Source organism: Puma concolor, chromosome E2 (genome assembly GCF_028749965.1).
Source record: "Puma concolor isolate L17-30 chromosome E2, mPumCon1.1.hap2, whole genome shotgun sequence".
In the NCBI taxonomy this organism is placed as follows: domain Eukaryota; kingdom Metazoa; phylum Chordata; class Mammalia; order Carnivora; family Felidae; genus Puma; species Puma concolor.
Genome location: NC_141681.1, coordinates 26,649,184 through 26,666,164, shown reverse-complemented (window position 1 = coordinate 26,666,164; position 16,981 = coordinate 26,649,184). Strand labels below are relative to the sequence as shown.

General features: G+C 40.1%; 1 long non-coding RNA gene across 1 annotated transcript in view; it reads right to left on the bottom strand.

Moving 5' to 3' along the window:
• The window catches only part of LOC147573433 (uncharacterized), a 66,822-nt gene extending 50,197 nt beyond the window's left edge, over nt 1-16,625 (bottom strand). The window contains exon 1 of the long non-coding RNA XR_015244518.1: nt 16,329-16,625. This is a non-coding gene — a long non-coding RNA (uncharacterized LOC147573433). The remainder of the gene's footprint in view (nt 1-16,328) is intronic.
• Between the last annotated feature and the right edge of the window lie 356 nt (nt 16,626-16,981).

Sequence of the window (16,981 nt, the reverse complement as noted above, 5' to 3'; positions counted from 1 at the left end):
AGTGAAGAGCCCATGGCTATAATCCTTAGGTAGTTAAGAAAAATAAACAATTCTAATGAGGTCTTAGGCCTATGTTTGTTTTCCTTGCCCTCTGATATTGAGGAATGACTAATGGCTTAGATTTATTCTCAAATGGGAAATGTCTGTAAAACTAGCAAAACACAGAGAGCCAATCAGCAGGGTAATAGATGGCAAGTTTTTGCCAATCACACTTTACTGTCTTTCACTTTTCCCCACCTACCCACCCCCATTCAGACTTGGCCCAGGATATGTGGTAATTTATGTGTCATTTCATGAGTGTTGGTTACTCTCAAATTGCAAGATGTTGGCGAATAGTAGGGCTGGCTGCCTGGTCTGGTCTGTGGTTCCTCCCTTTCAGTCCGTGCTCCTCTATTCCCTCCCAGTGCCACTTTCAGTGTGACTCTGAGTGTAGATCTGATCATTCAGTCTCCCTGCATCAAATCCTTCAGGGACTGACTCTTGCTTTCTAGGTAAAGGTCAGATATCTTAGCATAGTGTTCAAGACTCTTTCATATTTAGCTTTCAACTGCTGCCAGCTCCCCCCTGACATGCTTGCATATTGCATTCTTCACTGAGAAGTGCCAAGTAGACAGCCTGAGCTCTCCAGTCTAGGTGCCTTTGCATAACACTGGGACCCTTCTTTTGTTTCCTCTCTAGTGATCACTTGTATTTCAAAACTAACTCAAGGGTTGTCACTGTTTCCTAAAAACCTTCCTTGACACCTCGCCTGACTCGGGTAGATTTGGATCCTTTTTTCTCTGTTCCCATAGATACCTGAATAAACCTTTTTTAAAATAAGTTTATTTATGTATTTTGAGAGAGAGAGAGAGAGAGAGAGAGAGAGAGAGAGAGAGCCAGCCAATAGGGGAGGGAGAGAAAGAGGGAGAGTGAGAATTCCAAGCAGGCTCATCACTGTCAACACAGAGCCTGATTCAGGGTTTGATCCCAGGAAATGTGAGATCATGACCTGACCCAAAATCAAGAGCAAAGCTGGATGATTAAGTGATTGAGCCACCCAGCCACCACCCCCTGAATAAACCTTTTTAACAGTAATTAGGACAAATTTGTTGGAAGATAGTGACATTCATAATTTGAGACAAGGAGAGGGCAGAGAAGATTGTAGTATGATTAATAACCAGAATTAGAGACAGAAGCCTTGATAAGAAAGAAATAAAGGAAAAATTAAAGATAGTATCATAATATTCCTGAATATTTTGGAGATCCAGTGAGAAGGACTACAGTACTTTCTGTTTAATGCATTTGCCCAGCCCTGCCTTGTACAAATATTATGGAACAGGTAAAAATCAGCAGAGGGCCTCTGTTATACATGCATATATAACATAAAACTCAAGGTAATAATTGGTCACATTTCTCATGTGGCCTCATTTTGGATATTGCCTTTGAGCCTGGCATGAGGAATAAAATATACTCCCCTCAGGCAGATGGGAAAGCTGACGTATTCTCATTCATATTGGACCACATCTCAAAGTTAGTATGCGGCAGAGTTTGGAATACTGGATTCTGTCTGTAGTGGTTATAGGGATAGCACCGAGGGCACCTTGGTGAATCAATGAAGATCAGGTAGGCTGAGATGAAAACCTCCAGTGTGGTTTGACAGCCCTGTATTGTTTAGCATGACCGGCTCAACTGTGGAGGCCAAACCTAAGGGGTGGCTAGGCTGTCCTGATGTATCTTAAAATGTCCTGTTCATTTTCTAATTCTAACGACCATAGGGAGACTGAAGGTCATTGGAGGGAATGGAGGAGAGAGCTCTGTATTAATGTATTTTAGTTTTCTTTGCTGTTGTGGTTTTCCTACCCAGGTGTGAGCAACTTAATGCAGAGATCCTTTTTCTTTAATTCTTTATTCCCTAATGTCAGATTTAGTAGGTAGCGTATGGAAGAAAATCAGTGTTTCTTGAATGGTTTTCAATGAAGGTGGTTTATCAGTCTTTTGGATAGAGTCTGATGCTAAAAGAAAAATTTAGATCTCTCTTGACTGTAGATGTCCAGATTTGTAGATTTGGAAGGAAATATAGAAGTTGGGCAGTCCACTTTCATATGTTAGTGACCATTTCATGTCTAGAAGCCACACTTCAGTTTGCCCACTTTCCATCTTTATAGTGTAGCTTTCTCAGAACTGAATGACTTTTAGATTCATGGAATTAGAGATTGATGAGGGATTTGGGTGTTCTAGCAGTCTACTTTCTCACCCAATGAAGGACTACTGTTTACAGATCTTTGCACATTTTGGGGGTTGGACATCAAGCAGTGTGATGGATGAAGTATCTTCTACTTGTGCCCAGGATGATGGCAGTGAGACAACACATGAGGCCTGTTGTCCAGGATTCCAGCTGAGGACCAGAACAATAGGTCTTTTCTGAAAATGTTTCCTGGGCTTTTTGGCTGCTATGTTTCAGACCAAAATATTGAAATGTGGCATACGGCCAATATTTATGGCCTGTTTTGCCAAGGAACCTTCACAGAGCTATTACCAGGAGGATATTCATGATTACTACCATTGCAATAAAAAAAAAGGAATTCATTTGAGAAATAAACCTCTGGGCTCAGTAAACAAAAACACAAGGATATCCAGAAGCCTGGGTTACCTTTGCCAAATTCTCTCTCATCATCAGGCAATTGCCCAAAGAAATCCTGACTTCCACCCAACTTGGGTTTCATAGAGAAATACTCAGACCTCATATGTTTTAACTTCCTTCTTCCTTTCATGATTGCCTTAAAAAAATCTTTATAGAAAGAGTTCTGTAGATTTAGTATTCCTAAATCCATAGTATTATAAATAGAGTTCTTAGATTGTAAGATAGGGACATATGATCAAATTTCTCATGAAATACTCTGATTAAGTAAAGCTGCCAATATATTTTTGCCTTGTCAAGACTCAGAGCTGCTCAGGGATGGGGGATAATTTTCATGGGTATAACTGTGACTCTTGGGGTCAGCTAAAAGGATTCCAAAGCTTATCTAGTTTTTATCCCTAAACCGGTTTCCCTTCATTGCAATAACATGTCCTCAGTATGGGGACCGTTAAATATATAACATTCACATTCACAAATGGAGTTGCCAAAGTTGAGATTCATCAAGCAAGTGGTATGTTGGAGTTGGCTTATGAGAGCTGATCGTTAATTTTTTCAGGAATTTTGAGAGCCAGTTGCTGGCTTTGGTAGGGGTATTTACAACATGGAAATTGTCAACTGCCACAAATCAGGGCTTTTAACTTTTTATTATGTGAGAGCATGCCACTGAATTCATTCACATATGGATACATTCCTTCAAGGCTTTGTTAAATTGGCGGCTCCTCTTTGAGGCTTTCCATGATCCACCAGCCTGGTCTAAGCCCCTCTTCCATTAGTACTTTACTTTGAAACTCTTTTAAGAGATAAGTCATTTTCAACAATAAAGCCTGGATATCAACATGTTTTATTTTCTTCCTGGAATCTTAGCTTATTGAGTTTTAGATTGCTATCTGTTTTTTTTTTTTTTTAACCTTTATTGTGTTTGTATGGTGCCTTACAGGTTTAGCACTCAAAATATTTTTGCAAATTGTCTACAAATAAAATTAGCCCACCAGTGAGTCAAGATTCTAGTTATGCTCACTTACACCATTGCTACCATTAAAACTTTGGTTGAGATACTACCAGTGGGAACCAAAGCAGTATCAAATATTGAAATGACACGTCCTCCAAAAAAGATGGGCGTAGGTTTGGAGTTGGAGTAGAGTGACAGTTCCTGTATTTAGCTTTATCGGCGATAACACTTCTTATCTTTTTAAGGCCGGTCACTTGCTCCATAGTGTGGGTTATAAAATTGCTGTCACTAGGGAAGGGGGTAGGAAGGAATATGCTATCAAACTGATGAATTACTTCAGGAGGTACACAGTGAAAAAGCATTACACTTTTATTTTTTGTTTTTGGTGGAGGCAAGATAGGACAGCTAAGCATGCTTAAAGAAAGGAGGAGGATTCAAACAAGAGTAATTGATCAAATGTAAATGATTCAGTCATTTCTTCAGTTATTCATTCAACAAACATGTATTAGATGAATAATGCATTCCCGATTTTGTTTTAAAGTCTGGAGGATATAAAGATAAATAAGAACTTGTGCATCTCTGAGGAAATTGCAATCTATTAGAAGTGGAAGCTGGGGGAAATGTATTTAGGAAGACATTTCCTCTAAATTATAGAAAATGTAAGAGCCAAATCGAATGGCAGATTGAAGGACCAACAGGTAACAGCTTTAGAGAGTGAATTGTGTTATGTCTAATAGAGAAATACACAAAGTACTTTTTTTTCCTTTGTGTAATTGGACCTGAGTCTAGAGGGAGAAAGAGAAAGAGAGATAAGAGTGTGGGTTTGAATAGATCCTCCTTCCTCTTGCCTAGATTTAGACTTCCAAAGACATATACACACACACACACACACACACACACACACACACACACACACACATACAGAGAGAGAGAGAAAGAGATGCTATTTATACCCAGTGACACCATTAGTGCTGAAGAGCTTAGCTACATGGCTAGTAATTAGGAAGAGGCAATGAGGAAACCTGTTTTCCCGAGGTCTTTGCCCTGCTTTACTACCACAACTTTAGTCTGTCCACTTGTGTAATGGTGATAGCCATAGCAATTCTCTTCTGATAGTGGCACAGAATAAATCACTGAGAGCTGTTTTGCACTTGCCCAGGGACTTTCAAGAGAGGATCTCAAAGTGAATCTGGGCTGCTGTGTGCCACAAAGAGGACCAACATTTCTCTTTGGCTTTAAAGGATGTCCCGTTGTGAGAATGAACTTTGGGTTTTATCTCTCCCTTTGAAATAGAATACATCAAAGTGAGACATCTGAAGCCAAAGACACAATGATCTCCAATCCAAAGCCAAGTTCAAAAACACAGAGATGAGTTGTGTTATTATGAAATTGTATTTGCTGCCTGAGATGGGGGACAAAGAAAGATTAACTTGCAAACATAAAGCAGGCCTTGAAATTCCTATTAGTCTCGGGCCCCAGGGCACATACTTTTACCTCAGGACACTTACTTTTTTTTAGAAGTGGAGGAACAATAGCATGTGTAACACAGGAGACCCCCTCCTTTTTTTTCTCCTCTCAGTCTGAAATGTAGTTATTAAGGCAAAATTTAGTAATGATTAGGTAGATGATGGGTGATGAAAACCAGTTTTGGAAGGTTGTTATTGAGAAGTAAGTTCTTTGGGGGACCCAAGTTTGTGCTTTTGAGGGCATATCCGGCGTTAGGCATTGTAAGTACCGCAATGACTTTCTGCATGCCAACTTTCTAAAGTGTGATTCCAAGCAAGGTATACCTCCCTAATTGTAACTGTGCTCAAAACCTTAAGTCATAATTAAATTATGTATGTATCAATCCTCTTAAAGGATAAATACTTTCTAGACCAGCTGGATTTCAGTATAGGGAAAATAATTTCAAGTATATCCATTTTTTTAAATTCCTTGTCAAGTATTACTCTATTTTGTGCTCTAGTAATACTGGAATAGTTTATTTATTCATGCTACATTCCACATTCACCACCTGGGGCATGTAAAATTTTAATTCCTGGATCATACCACCTTCTGGTGTCTTAATTTGGGCTCCCTAGGCTCAGACCCTGACACGGGGATTTGAATGAAAATAGTTGACTTGGGAAGTGCAGAGGGCACAGGAAGGTGATGGTGACAAAGCACAGGGAAAATGAGATAGTGGATGGTGATACAGTGAAGGGAAGGCAGGCAACCCAAGGTACCCATCACGCTGGCCGGCTGCAGTTCCCATTACCATCCGTACTGGCCAGCCTCGTCTTCCTCACTGGTAACCAAATTCATACCTTGTAGGATTGTTTTAAAGAAGAAAGGATGCAAAGCCAATTACTAGGGACTTGGTGCACAATGACGGTCTATTATAATGAGAGAATAAATGATATTTTCATGGATCTTTTGGAGATAGATAGACATTGGCTTGAAGGCAAAATTATTGTGTCATATCAGGGAAATGGAAAGACAATTCATGTTTTATATCTTTTCCCTGAATCTGTAGCCCAAAGATCTGAGGATCTTCAATTACTAATTGCTTTCATTTGAACACATTAAACATTTTACTGGAGCTGTTTGAGATTTTACAACTCTTTCTCATCTCATGTTGAGAGTGAAAAGGCTTGCTTTCAGAGATGAATTGAGTCTCCCTAAGCATGAATGAGAGGAATGCAAGAGGTTCCCTTCTGGCATCATTTCAGAGATTAGTAATTTTTGAAACCCTGATGATGGAGGAAGTGCATGCAAAGCCTTTTACTTCCCTTTTGTCCAGTCTAAATGCAAATTTGAACTTTCATGGCAGTTTGTGTGCATGTTAATGCCCATGCTCTGTCACCCTGGAGAGTGCTTTAGAATTCCTAAATTTGGTTGGGTGGGTAACTTAAGGAAGGGGTCATTGCATGACGTAGGCCCCATTTCAGACGTACAGTGCACGGAAGTGGCCATCCACGGACGGAGCTTCATTGTATCCCAGGGATGGCGACCTGGCTGAGGGCAGGGGAAAGGAGTGTCAAAGGCTAGCAGCTGGTCAAAAGTAGCCTCCAGCATGTCTCCCTCAAGATGGGAAAATGTAGGGAAAGAAGAAAGGGTAAGAGTACACCATGGCCTAATTAGCATTTGCTTCTTGTAGTCCTGGAAATGTCAGTCACCAGTTGGTAGCAAAATAAAGATGTAATGTTAGTGATAATGAATTAAATTGTGGCCATTTGCATTGGAATGCCATGATAATGATCTGAAATTACCATTGTATATATTCCCCTTGACAGTTCAAAATTGGACTCCAAGCTAATAGTATTTCGGATGAACTTTAAACCAATGAAATTGCTTTCAGTACACTCCTTTTGGCAAGCCATGTGGGTTTGAGAAAGTTAATTTACCTCTGTTTTGTTCAAGCTGTTTGGTAATTGATGAACATACCATAAAAGTTTTAATGAATAACCACAGGGACCATTTAACTTATTTACTAGGTAAAAGTGAAATGTACTTGATTGCCCTCCCTAATCTGCCTCTCCAAATGGAGCCAACCCAGAATAAATACTGTCTTTTGTACGTGTGTGCCATCTTTGCTGCACAAAATATCGCAGGCAAATATTTTCAGAAAGTCTGAATGGAGGAGTTGCATTTTCTCCCATTAGCTTCGATTTATAGTTCTGCTGCAAGCGTTAGACATTGCTTAGGGAGGACTTATGTCTGTGTGCGTGAGGACTGGAGGCTGTGTTGCAGTGGGGTTTTGTAGCAACCCACAGAATCAGCACACATCTTCCCAGCATCTGTTGTGTGAATAACTCTCCGGCAACACGCCATTATTGTGAAGCAGTTAAAATAAGAGCCAAGCTTTCTTTTTCTTTCTTTTTCTTCTTTTTTTTTTTTCCTGGCCTCCCGGAGTCTAATTACACTCTAGCATCCTTTCATAAGTAGAATCTTATTATAGGATAAGTGCCCACGTGTATCTTAGTTTCCCATTAAATCCTGTTCCTCATGCCTTTGCAGAGTGTTTCTCACAGTACAGCCACAGGTGAACAAAGAAGGTTGCACCGAACTAGCGACAGAGTCCAAATATGTGTTCTGCCCCATTCATGCTGCTTTGCCAGATGCTGGTAAGATTTCTAGTCTTATCACTTAACTGGCCAGGCCTTTTGGGGAGCTTTAATTCAGATCCTCCTGCCTCAGTTTCCTCATCTGGAATTATGAGCTGATGATAGTGAAAGTCTGAGGAACTCCCATAAAACACATGATGTGGCGCCTAGAGCAGAGGCTCTCTCCTGGAAGGCCTCGTTCATCGTGGACTCTGGAACCCACTCCCAGAGATGCTGATCCAGTAGGTCTGGGTGGGGCTCGAGAATTTGCATTTCTAATAAGGTCTCAGGTGATACTAGTCCAAGGGACCACACTTTGACAATCACTAGTCTAGAAGATAAAAGATACCCAAGAATTTTGATTTTCTTCTTCCATGGCTGGAATAAGTTGCTACATCAGTATAAGCCCTTAAAAGGCCCTAGTGATGTTTTATTCCCCCATAATATCTACCCACCTGGAAACTAACATAATCAGTATTGAGGAGTGAATTCCATGGAGCTTCTGGAAGCTCTAGAAACAACATAAAAAACACTGTTGTCTACTTGGTCAGTGAACAGAAACCAAAGCCAGACTGCTTATGATATGACCCCAGCTTTGCCTCTTATTGATATATGTCCATGGGCAAGTTTTTAACTCCTCAACCTTTGTTTTCTCATTTATGAAATGGGTATAGTAATATGTATGTATATGTGTATGTATAATGTGTATGTATAATACATACATATTGTGTTTATACTATTTATGTTTCTCAGTCCTACGAAGTGCTTGTGTGGTACCCGGCACAGAAAGCTTCCAAGTAATTCCAGCTGTCATTATTAGCAGTATTTGCTTCTCTCCTCTTCTATGCCTTCTCTCCCATTGTCAGAGAGAAATCAGATCCTCACCATGGTCCTGTTTCCAAACACTGTCTTGTCACATTGGAGGAATTACTGTTTTGATATTTGCCTCAGAACATAGCTATCCCTGTGAATGTTGAGGCATTACACTAATTTGCATTAAGAAATAGTTATACCGGATAACCTAGCCCCATAACATATGGAAGCAGATGTCCTGAAGAAATAGGTTTTATGGATGTAACTGGATGTACCAAGTCAAAAGAAGTTTTGAATTTCCAGCGGGGACTCACGTGGGGGGTAGTGGTGAACAATGTAAATAATGGAGACTGACGCGGAGGTATGGAAAAGGACGTGGAACATCAGCACTTCTCCCTCTCCGCTGCTGTAGCTTGGCCTGACTCGATTCACAGGTGGAGAGGGTTCTGAAGTCAAGACAACGTCTGCAGTGGGGTGGGATAGGGCTCTTTCCAACTTCGGGAAAAAATGACCATGTGGAGAAATTGCTATTATGAAAGTAATGTGAGTTGAAGAAAATAAAGAAGGTATGAGAAGGCAGTGAAAACCACCCTTATTTTTATCTTCCATAGATAACCACATTTGTGGTTATGCCTCCCCGTTTTTTCTATGTAGATACATAAACACACACGTGAATTTATTATTTTATCATGCTGCTTTTAGTGTGCTCTTTCTTTATCAATAATACATCAGGGACAGCTTTGTATATTAAAAAATAACCTACAACATTATTTTAGTGTCTGCATAGAATTCATTGTATACATATAATTGATTTATCAATTCCACGAACTACATACAGTGTGCTCAATACCTTGCATGTATATTTGTAACTTTTTCATAAATTCTTTATGGTAACTTATGAATATTTGTAATATTTTTGCCGGCTACTGATCATTCATTCATTTATTCATTAATTATGAATGAGTTCCTGATATGTACTAGGCCTTTGACTACAGCAATGAATAAGAGGAGACTAAAATGATGCAAGGAAGTGAAAAGGCCAATGTATTCTCACTTATTGGGGGTGCAGTATGTATTTCACTCTTGACCAGGAAAATTATTTTGTCCAGATCTGCTGTCACCTTGGCCTATGAGGAAACCCACGAAACTTTTTTTTAAATGTTTGTTTATTTTTGAGAGACAGAGCATGAGTTAGGGAAGGGCAGAGAGAGGGGGAGACACAGAGTCCGAAGCCGGCTCCAGGCTCTGAGCTGTCAGCACAGAGCCTGACGCAGGGCTCAAACCCATGAACTGTAAGATCATGACCTGAGCCAAAGTCAGAGGCCCAACCAACTGAGCCACCCAGGCACTGCCTGGGGAAACTTTTCAAAACTACTAATGGCTGGCCTCCTCTGTAGCAATTCCACAGTCTGTGCTTGTTCTCAGCAGCAAGTAGCTTGAAAAAATTCCCAACTGATTGTAGTGAGCAGCGAGGTTTGAAAACTGCTGAAGAGATGGGCAAATTGGGTGAAGGGGAAAGGCAGGTGCAGGCTTTCAGTTATGGAATGAGTAAGTCACCAGAATAAAAGGCACAGCGGAAGGGATACAGTCAATGATACTGTAATAGCGATGTAATGGGATAGATGGTCAGCTATACTTGCAGTGAGTCCAGTACAATGTATACATTTCTCAAATCACTAACTTGTACACCTGAAACTAATGTAACATTGTATATTAACTGTACTAACAAAACAAAACAAAACAAAAAGTCAAAAAAAAAAAAAAAAAACCTGGTGAGGACACTTACCTTCTCTTATCTGCTAGTTTAACAAGGCCCTTTCCTCAGACTCTCTCAACTAAGCTTCAATCTGTCTTTGTGTCCAAGCCTCTACCCACCTGGGGAATATGAGGAATATGTTGTAACTCTGGGGGGAGAATAAATAGCCTTATTCTGATGTTTCACCAAGTTAGGGAGGGTCCCTTTTATATTTGGGCCCAAACTGAAGATCATCAGTGTTTTCTTTCCTGCTGAAACCTTTATGGTGTGTGGGTCTGACCTTTCTCTAGTTTCTGGCTGTGATTAAACACACACACACACACACACACACACACACACACACACACACACACACATGCCCTGGACTCTATGTAGTTAAGTTGTTATCAGTCTGTCACTGGGAGACTGAATGTTTTGTGCTCAGGTGGCCATATATTTCTGAGGGATTGAGAGTCTTTTGTTTTGTTTTGTTTTACAATGTGGCTTAACTACTTGCTTTATTAAAACAAAAATATGCTTCAAAAATACATTGTGGAAGAGCATATTGCTTAGATAGGCAAGAGGATTTCTATGACTCCCAATAGCAATGAACCACTCAAACCCCCCACTCGTGTTCTTCTGTGACCAGGCAGAGGACCCTCTCCATGCCATCGGCTGCCAGGTACTCAGAATCCCTGAGGTGTGGATCAACCTAGTAATTCAATTTGTTTTGCCTGGATGGAGGCATTAGGTTTTGAAAAATAGTAAAATGTGCTTGTCTGGAGCAATGATTGAGAAAACGATGAATTTCCTTGTTACTGTCTATTAAGCCTCACAAGAAGCTTCTGAAAAGGGTTCTGGCTAAAGGGGGTTTGCTTGAGTTACTCCATTATAAACACATGAGCTAGACATGAAAGACATGGAGGAACCTTAATTGCATAATACTAAGTAAAAGCAGCCATTCTGAAAAGGCTACATAGCATATGATCCTAATTATAGGACATTCTGGAAAAGGTAAAACTATAGGGATGATAAAAAGATCTGTGGTTGCCGGGGGTGGGGGGGGGGAGGGCATGGGAGAGTTGAACAAACAGAGCACAGATGATTTTGAGGACGATGGAAATACTCTGTATGACATTATAACACATACCAATGTACATTTGTCCAGAGCCATGTGTACAACACCAAGAGTGAACCTTAAGGTAAACTATGTGCTTTGTGGGATTATGATGTATCAGTGTGGGTTCATCCTAGGTAACAAATATGTCAATCTAGTGAGTGACATAGATAATGGGGGAGGCTGTGCATGCATATAGGTAAGAATTATATGGGAAATATCTGTACTTGCCTCTCAATTTCATTGTTAACCTAAAACTACTCTCCGAAAGGTCTTTACAAAATAAAAAGGTAATAATAAAATAGAAGGAAGTGGCAATTCTGACCATCAGAGTAATAAGGCAGCTCATCTAGGGATGTGAGAGAGGAACTAGGTAGGAGGTAGCACTCTCATAGAGAGACAAGCATAATTTGTTGTTGGGTTTCCTTACTCTCCAGAACGTACCTAGAATCTCCTTCAGTGATTCATTGCTTCTTGATATTTCCCCCTCTGCCCCACTCTGTAAGCCTCCATTTACTCACACCGGGTAAAATGCACTTATCCTAGAATTCAGAGCTCTGTACTTGCTCTGAAATCACTCCTTGCTTCTGGTTGCCTATATTTACCTTCAAATAATGACCTCTACTAAGTATATTGTTTGGGAAATAGCACAAGAGTGAGCCTGATGTACTGCATAAAGGTCAGTAAGCTGAGATGGGATGACTTATTCTGCAACCATATCACTTACACAGAGTCTGAAACAGAATGTGCTGATATTACCCTATACCTCCTACATGGTCTCCAGATTATTCTGTTGCAAAAGGAAGAGGGACGGGATGCACAAGTGCAGAGCCTAAGATTAAAGATGATCACCTGAGGTAGAAAGCTGGTTGTTAAGTGATTTCAGGGTTGTAGATGAGGGAGAACCCCAGCAACGCTCTGAGCTCCAGAGGAAACTCCTTACGTTCAATGAGAGGGAAAGGATGGGTAGGATTGCGGATGAAAGTGGTTGTGTCCTTGAATTTGATACTGACTCTGCGCTTTGGTGGTGTGAAGAAACACCAACAGTACTGAAAATTTTAGAAAATATATGACTGTACATTTTTATTCTTCAGCAAATATTGAGAACATGAAAAGGGGAAACAAGTGGACTGATTTGGAGAATAGCCTCCTCAGGGAGAGTCAAGCTTGTGGTTGTAGGTGGTGCACAATAGATCCTATAAAAGAAAAAAATTGCACCAGAAGCTTGTTAAAAATGGCAAGGAAGACTTTATTCAAGACTATGGCAATAGCAGAGAGAGACTGAGCTCATCTTTGCTGGAACAAAAGGCAAGTGGGTTTTTAAAAGCTGGGGTGCGTTAGCGGGAAGGTCCTTGAGGACAATGGATGGTGAATGTGATTAGGCCATGCCATCTGTGTTTGCTGATTGTCCCTTTTTGAATTTAGGCTCCTGTCCTTTTACAGAGACTGGGGGACAGGGACCCCATGTTTCTTGATGATTACATTTCAAAGGGATGGCTCCCATGTCCTTGAGGAAGATATTCTTTTTTTTTTTTAATTAATTAATTATTTATTTATTTTTGAGAGACAGAGACAAAGCACACGTGGGGGAGGGGCAGAGAGAGAAGGAGACCCAGAACACGAAGCAGACTCCAGGCTCTGAGCTGTCAGCCCAGAGCCCGACGCGGGGCTCGAACTCACAAACCCCGAGATCATGACCTGAGCTGAAATCGGACGCTTAACCGTCTGAGCCACCCAGGCGCCCCATAGAAAAACATTCTTAAGTTGTTAAACTGGCAAGAGGCTGGGAGAATACTTACATCTCAAAGGGATGGAGAAAGAATTTATAATGGCAGGTTTTCTCAAGTAAATGCTCTAAGAAAAGGGAAGTCATGGATGTATAGTCAGGAAGAGGAAGAAACTTGTCTAAAATTTAGTCAGGCTGAGGGGAAGGAACATTAGGGCCTTCTTGGTCAATACTCCAGAAGAAAGCATAATTCCTTTTCCTTCTCTTCTCATGGAGTCTATTGTGTATAGAAAACAAATAGTTTAAGGCTCCTCTACCCTGTTACCTGATTTTCGCAGTTCACTTATTGGTAGTATAAATTTGACTTGTTATTTGATTTACCTCAACCTTGATCTTTTATCTGTACAATGGAGATCATAACGTAAAATCTACCTCATAGAGTTATTGTAGTACAGGTATGCAAGAGGGAGGGAAAAATAAACATCTAACGCTGGGAAATAAAAGAAACTGCAACATTCATGGGATGGAAGACCACAGAGCAACAAAGATCAGTGTGTTAATTTGTCATGTATTCACCAGATTGCACCTATAATACAAAAATATTCAGTAAAAATTTAAGATCTAGGTCCACAGTATGATTCTATTAATGAAAAAGTAACCTATTTCACAATATGTTCTATTGGTTATGGGTACATACGTATTACCAGAAGTATATGAACCTGGATGGAAAGGATCACAACATCTTCCTAAGGATCTTGCCTGGGAGAAAAGTTGGTGGATGCATCTGGGCAGGGACTAAGAGTTCCTACCTTGTCTATAACATTTGATTTCTTGCAAAAAAGGTTCTTATCAAATATGACAAAATGCTAACTTTGCATTTTTAGGAAGTATATATGTCATTTTCTCATTCTCTTTGGAATTTAAACACTTGTGAATCACAAAATGAAAAATGAGAGGCAGGGAGAGGGAAGGAAGGAGAGAGAGAGAGAGAGAGAGAGAGAGAGAGAGAGCGCGCGCGAGCATCCACAAGGGGCAGCACATGCTAGCACAGGAGCTTGAGTGAGATACCGCCTGCTTCTCTCTCGTGTGTCTCTCTTAGAGAGAAGTGAGGGGGAGAGAATTTGAAAGCAGATTGAACAGACAGCCCGACACCACATTGTGCCTGAAGCACCCAGTGTACAGAGAGGCATTCAAATAGGCTGCTGGTGAGGCACTGATTGTTTTGGCTGCTTCTGCTCTCATGTGATTGAAGTAGCAAAGGTTTTAAGACTTCAAACCTCAGCTCTGATCTGAAAATGAAGTTAGGTGTTTGAGAAACAGCTGCTAGAAACAGCTCGGCTCCCTCTGGAGCTTCTGGTCGGCTTCAAAGCAGCTGCCGGAAGGGAGGGAGGCAAGCAAACTGTCTTGGGCATGTGTGTGTGTTAATAAAAACAAAATGGCTCTCCCTAAATAAAACATGGCTAGTTTCCCTAGGATGAAGAATTCAATTCTAATTCCACATTTCTGTGTCTTTGGAGGTTTTGAGCAAAGAACTTAGAGCGTCATCTTTCCTTACCCTTGGGGCCTTTAGATTCAGACAGTGCAAAATGACTCCTATCCTACTCCCAGCTCAGCCATTTCCAATCTGTTGGGATTGGAGCAAAGTAGTTAACCTCTCTGAGCCTCAGTTTCCCCCTCTATCAGTTAGCTTAGACCCTTGTTGTGATAACGTATTTAAAGAACTTGGGGGCATCTGGGTGGCTCAGCTGGTTAAGCGACTGACTTGGGCTCAGGTCATGATCTCACGGTTCATGGGTTCAAGCCCTGTGTTGGGCTCTGTGCTGACCTCTTAGAGCCTGGAGCCTGCTTGGGATTCTGTGTATCTCTCTCTCTCTCTCTCTCTCTCTCTAGCTCTCTGCCCCTCCCCCACTCATACTCTGTGTCTCTCTCTCAAAAATAAACATTAAAAAAATTAAAAAAAAACTTGAAAATGGTAAAACTCAATTATCAATGAATATCTTCTAACCTCATTCATGTCTACATTCATTCTATTATACTTTTTTTTTTTTTTTTTTTGAGGAAAATCCAGGATTCACTCAAGATTACTTTATTGCCAGGCTGGAAGCTCATCCTAATTTGCTTAGAACTTTTCTGGTTTTAGAACTGAGAATTCTATGTCCTGGGAAATCCCTCAGCTCTGTACAAACCAGGATGGTTGGTTACTCCGTGGTGTATTCTCCATATGACAAACAAGAGTTCTATGTCCTCAGGCAGTTTATAATCTAAGATGAAGTCTTAATCTCCTTATCATCCTTGATCTATAAATTGTAATTATTTATTTTATTAGTTATTACTCTACAAACTCCGATACTAGACTATAAATTCATATAAAGCAGGGAATATATTATTTTTTCCTTATATCCATTACCAATCTCTTATATTTTCTAGGAATGTGATTAGGAATTCAATAAATATGTACCATACACATGAATTAATACATAAGATCAATGGATTCTTTCATTCCCAGTTGTTATGGTCTTAATCAAACAGTGAGTTATTTTAGTGTTTAAATTTCTATGTAAATTACACACACACACATACACACACACACGCATACACACACAGACACATACACACACATATATTTTGATATTGACTATCACAATCACTGGTGCCTAAACTTTAGAATGTTTAGAAATCACTTGGAGATCTTGTTAAAATACAAATTTTGAGGGCTTGCACCTGAGATTCTGATATAGTAACTAAGGGATAGGGCATAAGAATTTGCAAACACACTAAGTGATTCTCATGTCTTAGTAGCATTGGGAAAAACACACATCTATCCTTTTGCCCTGTGAATAGGGTGTTTTGTGGTTTGCTCGCGGCGGTTCTGGTTTACAGCTGTTGATTCAGAGAAATTATCCATAGCGCCTCCTTTTACCTTCAAGATACCCTATCTGATGGATACACATATAGTCACCTCACTTAGGAGTCTACGGATTGCAATACTTACCATGGGGAGTATTTTTGTTAGCTACCTCTCTAGGGATTTTTTTTTCTTTCATAATTTACAACCTTCCTTATTCAACCATCTAGTAAAGTAAGCTTTCTTTCTCACTTTTGAAAATCACGCATCATCTCAAAACTTAAAAGCCCAAGAGAATGTTTTAACTTATGTTCCATTCTCAGTGGAATAGGAAAACCAGCTCACTTCTGTTCTCTCAATACAATGCTTAGATTTCCATAATGGAGATATTCTAGCCTGGAGCTTTAGCAGAAATGTGATTATTATGAAAAATATTCTTACCCTCTGGATGGGAATATCTTTCTTGTGCAAATAAGCCCAGGAGGCCAATCCAGATGCCCTGGTGGATAATTTTCTTCAAAGACTAGAATTTTCTTCAAAAACTAGAAGCACTATACTCAGTGTTTACCTGAGTATACTCACAACTTTAACCAAATCCTCTAAATTTATCAAGTTACCTGCTTTTTAAAGATCTGTTAGTGGAAAAATAAGAAAGAAAGGAAAAATAAAACAAAAGGATGAGTTAGGGAAATCTTTTAGCCAGGAGGTTTATACTTAGAAAATAGTTTTTTTGTTAATATAATTTATTGTCAAATTAGCCAACATACAGCATGTACAGTGTGCTCTTGGATTTGGGAGTAGATTCCCAAGATTCATCACTTACATACAACACCCAGTGCTCATCCCAACAAGTGTCCTCCTCAGTGCCCATCAGCCATTTTCCCCTCTCCCCTGCCATTGCCCTCATCAACTCTGTTTGTTCTCTGTATTTAAGAGTCTCTTATGGCTTGCCTCCCTCTCTGTTTGAAACTATTTTTCCCCCTTCCTTTCGTCTATGGCCTTCTATTAGTTTCTCAAGTTCCACGTATGAGTGAAGTCATATGATATTTGTCTTTCTCTGATTGACTTATTTCACTTAGCATAATACCCTCCAC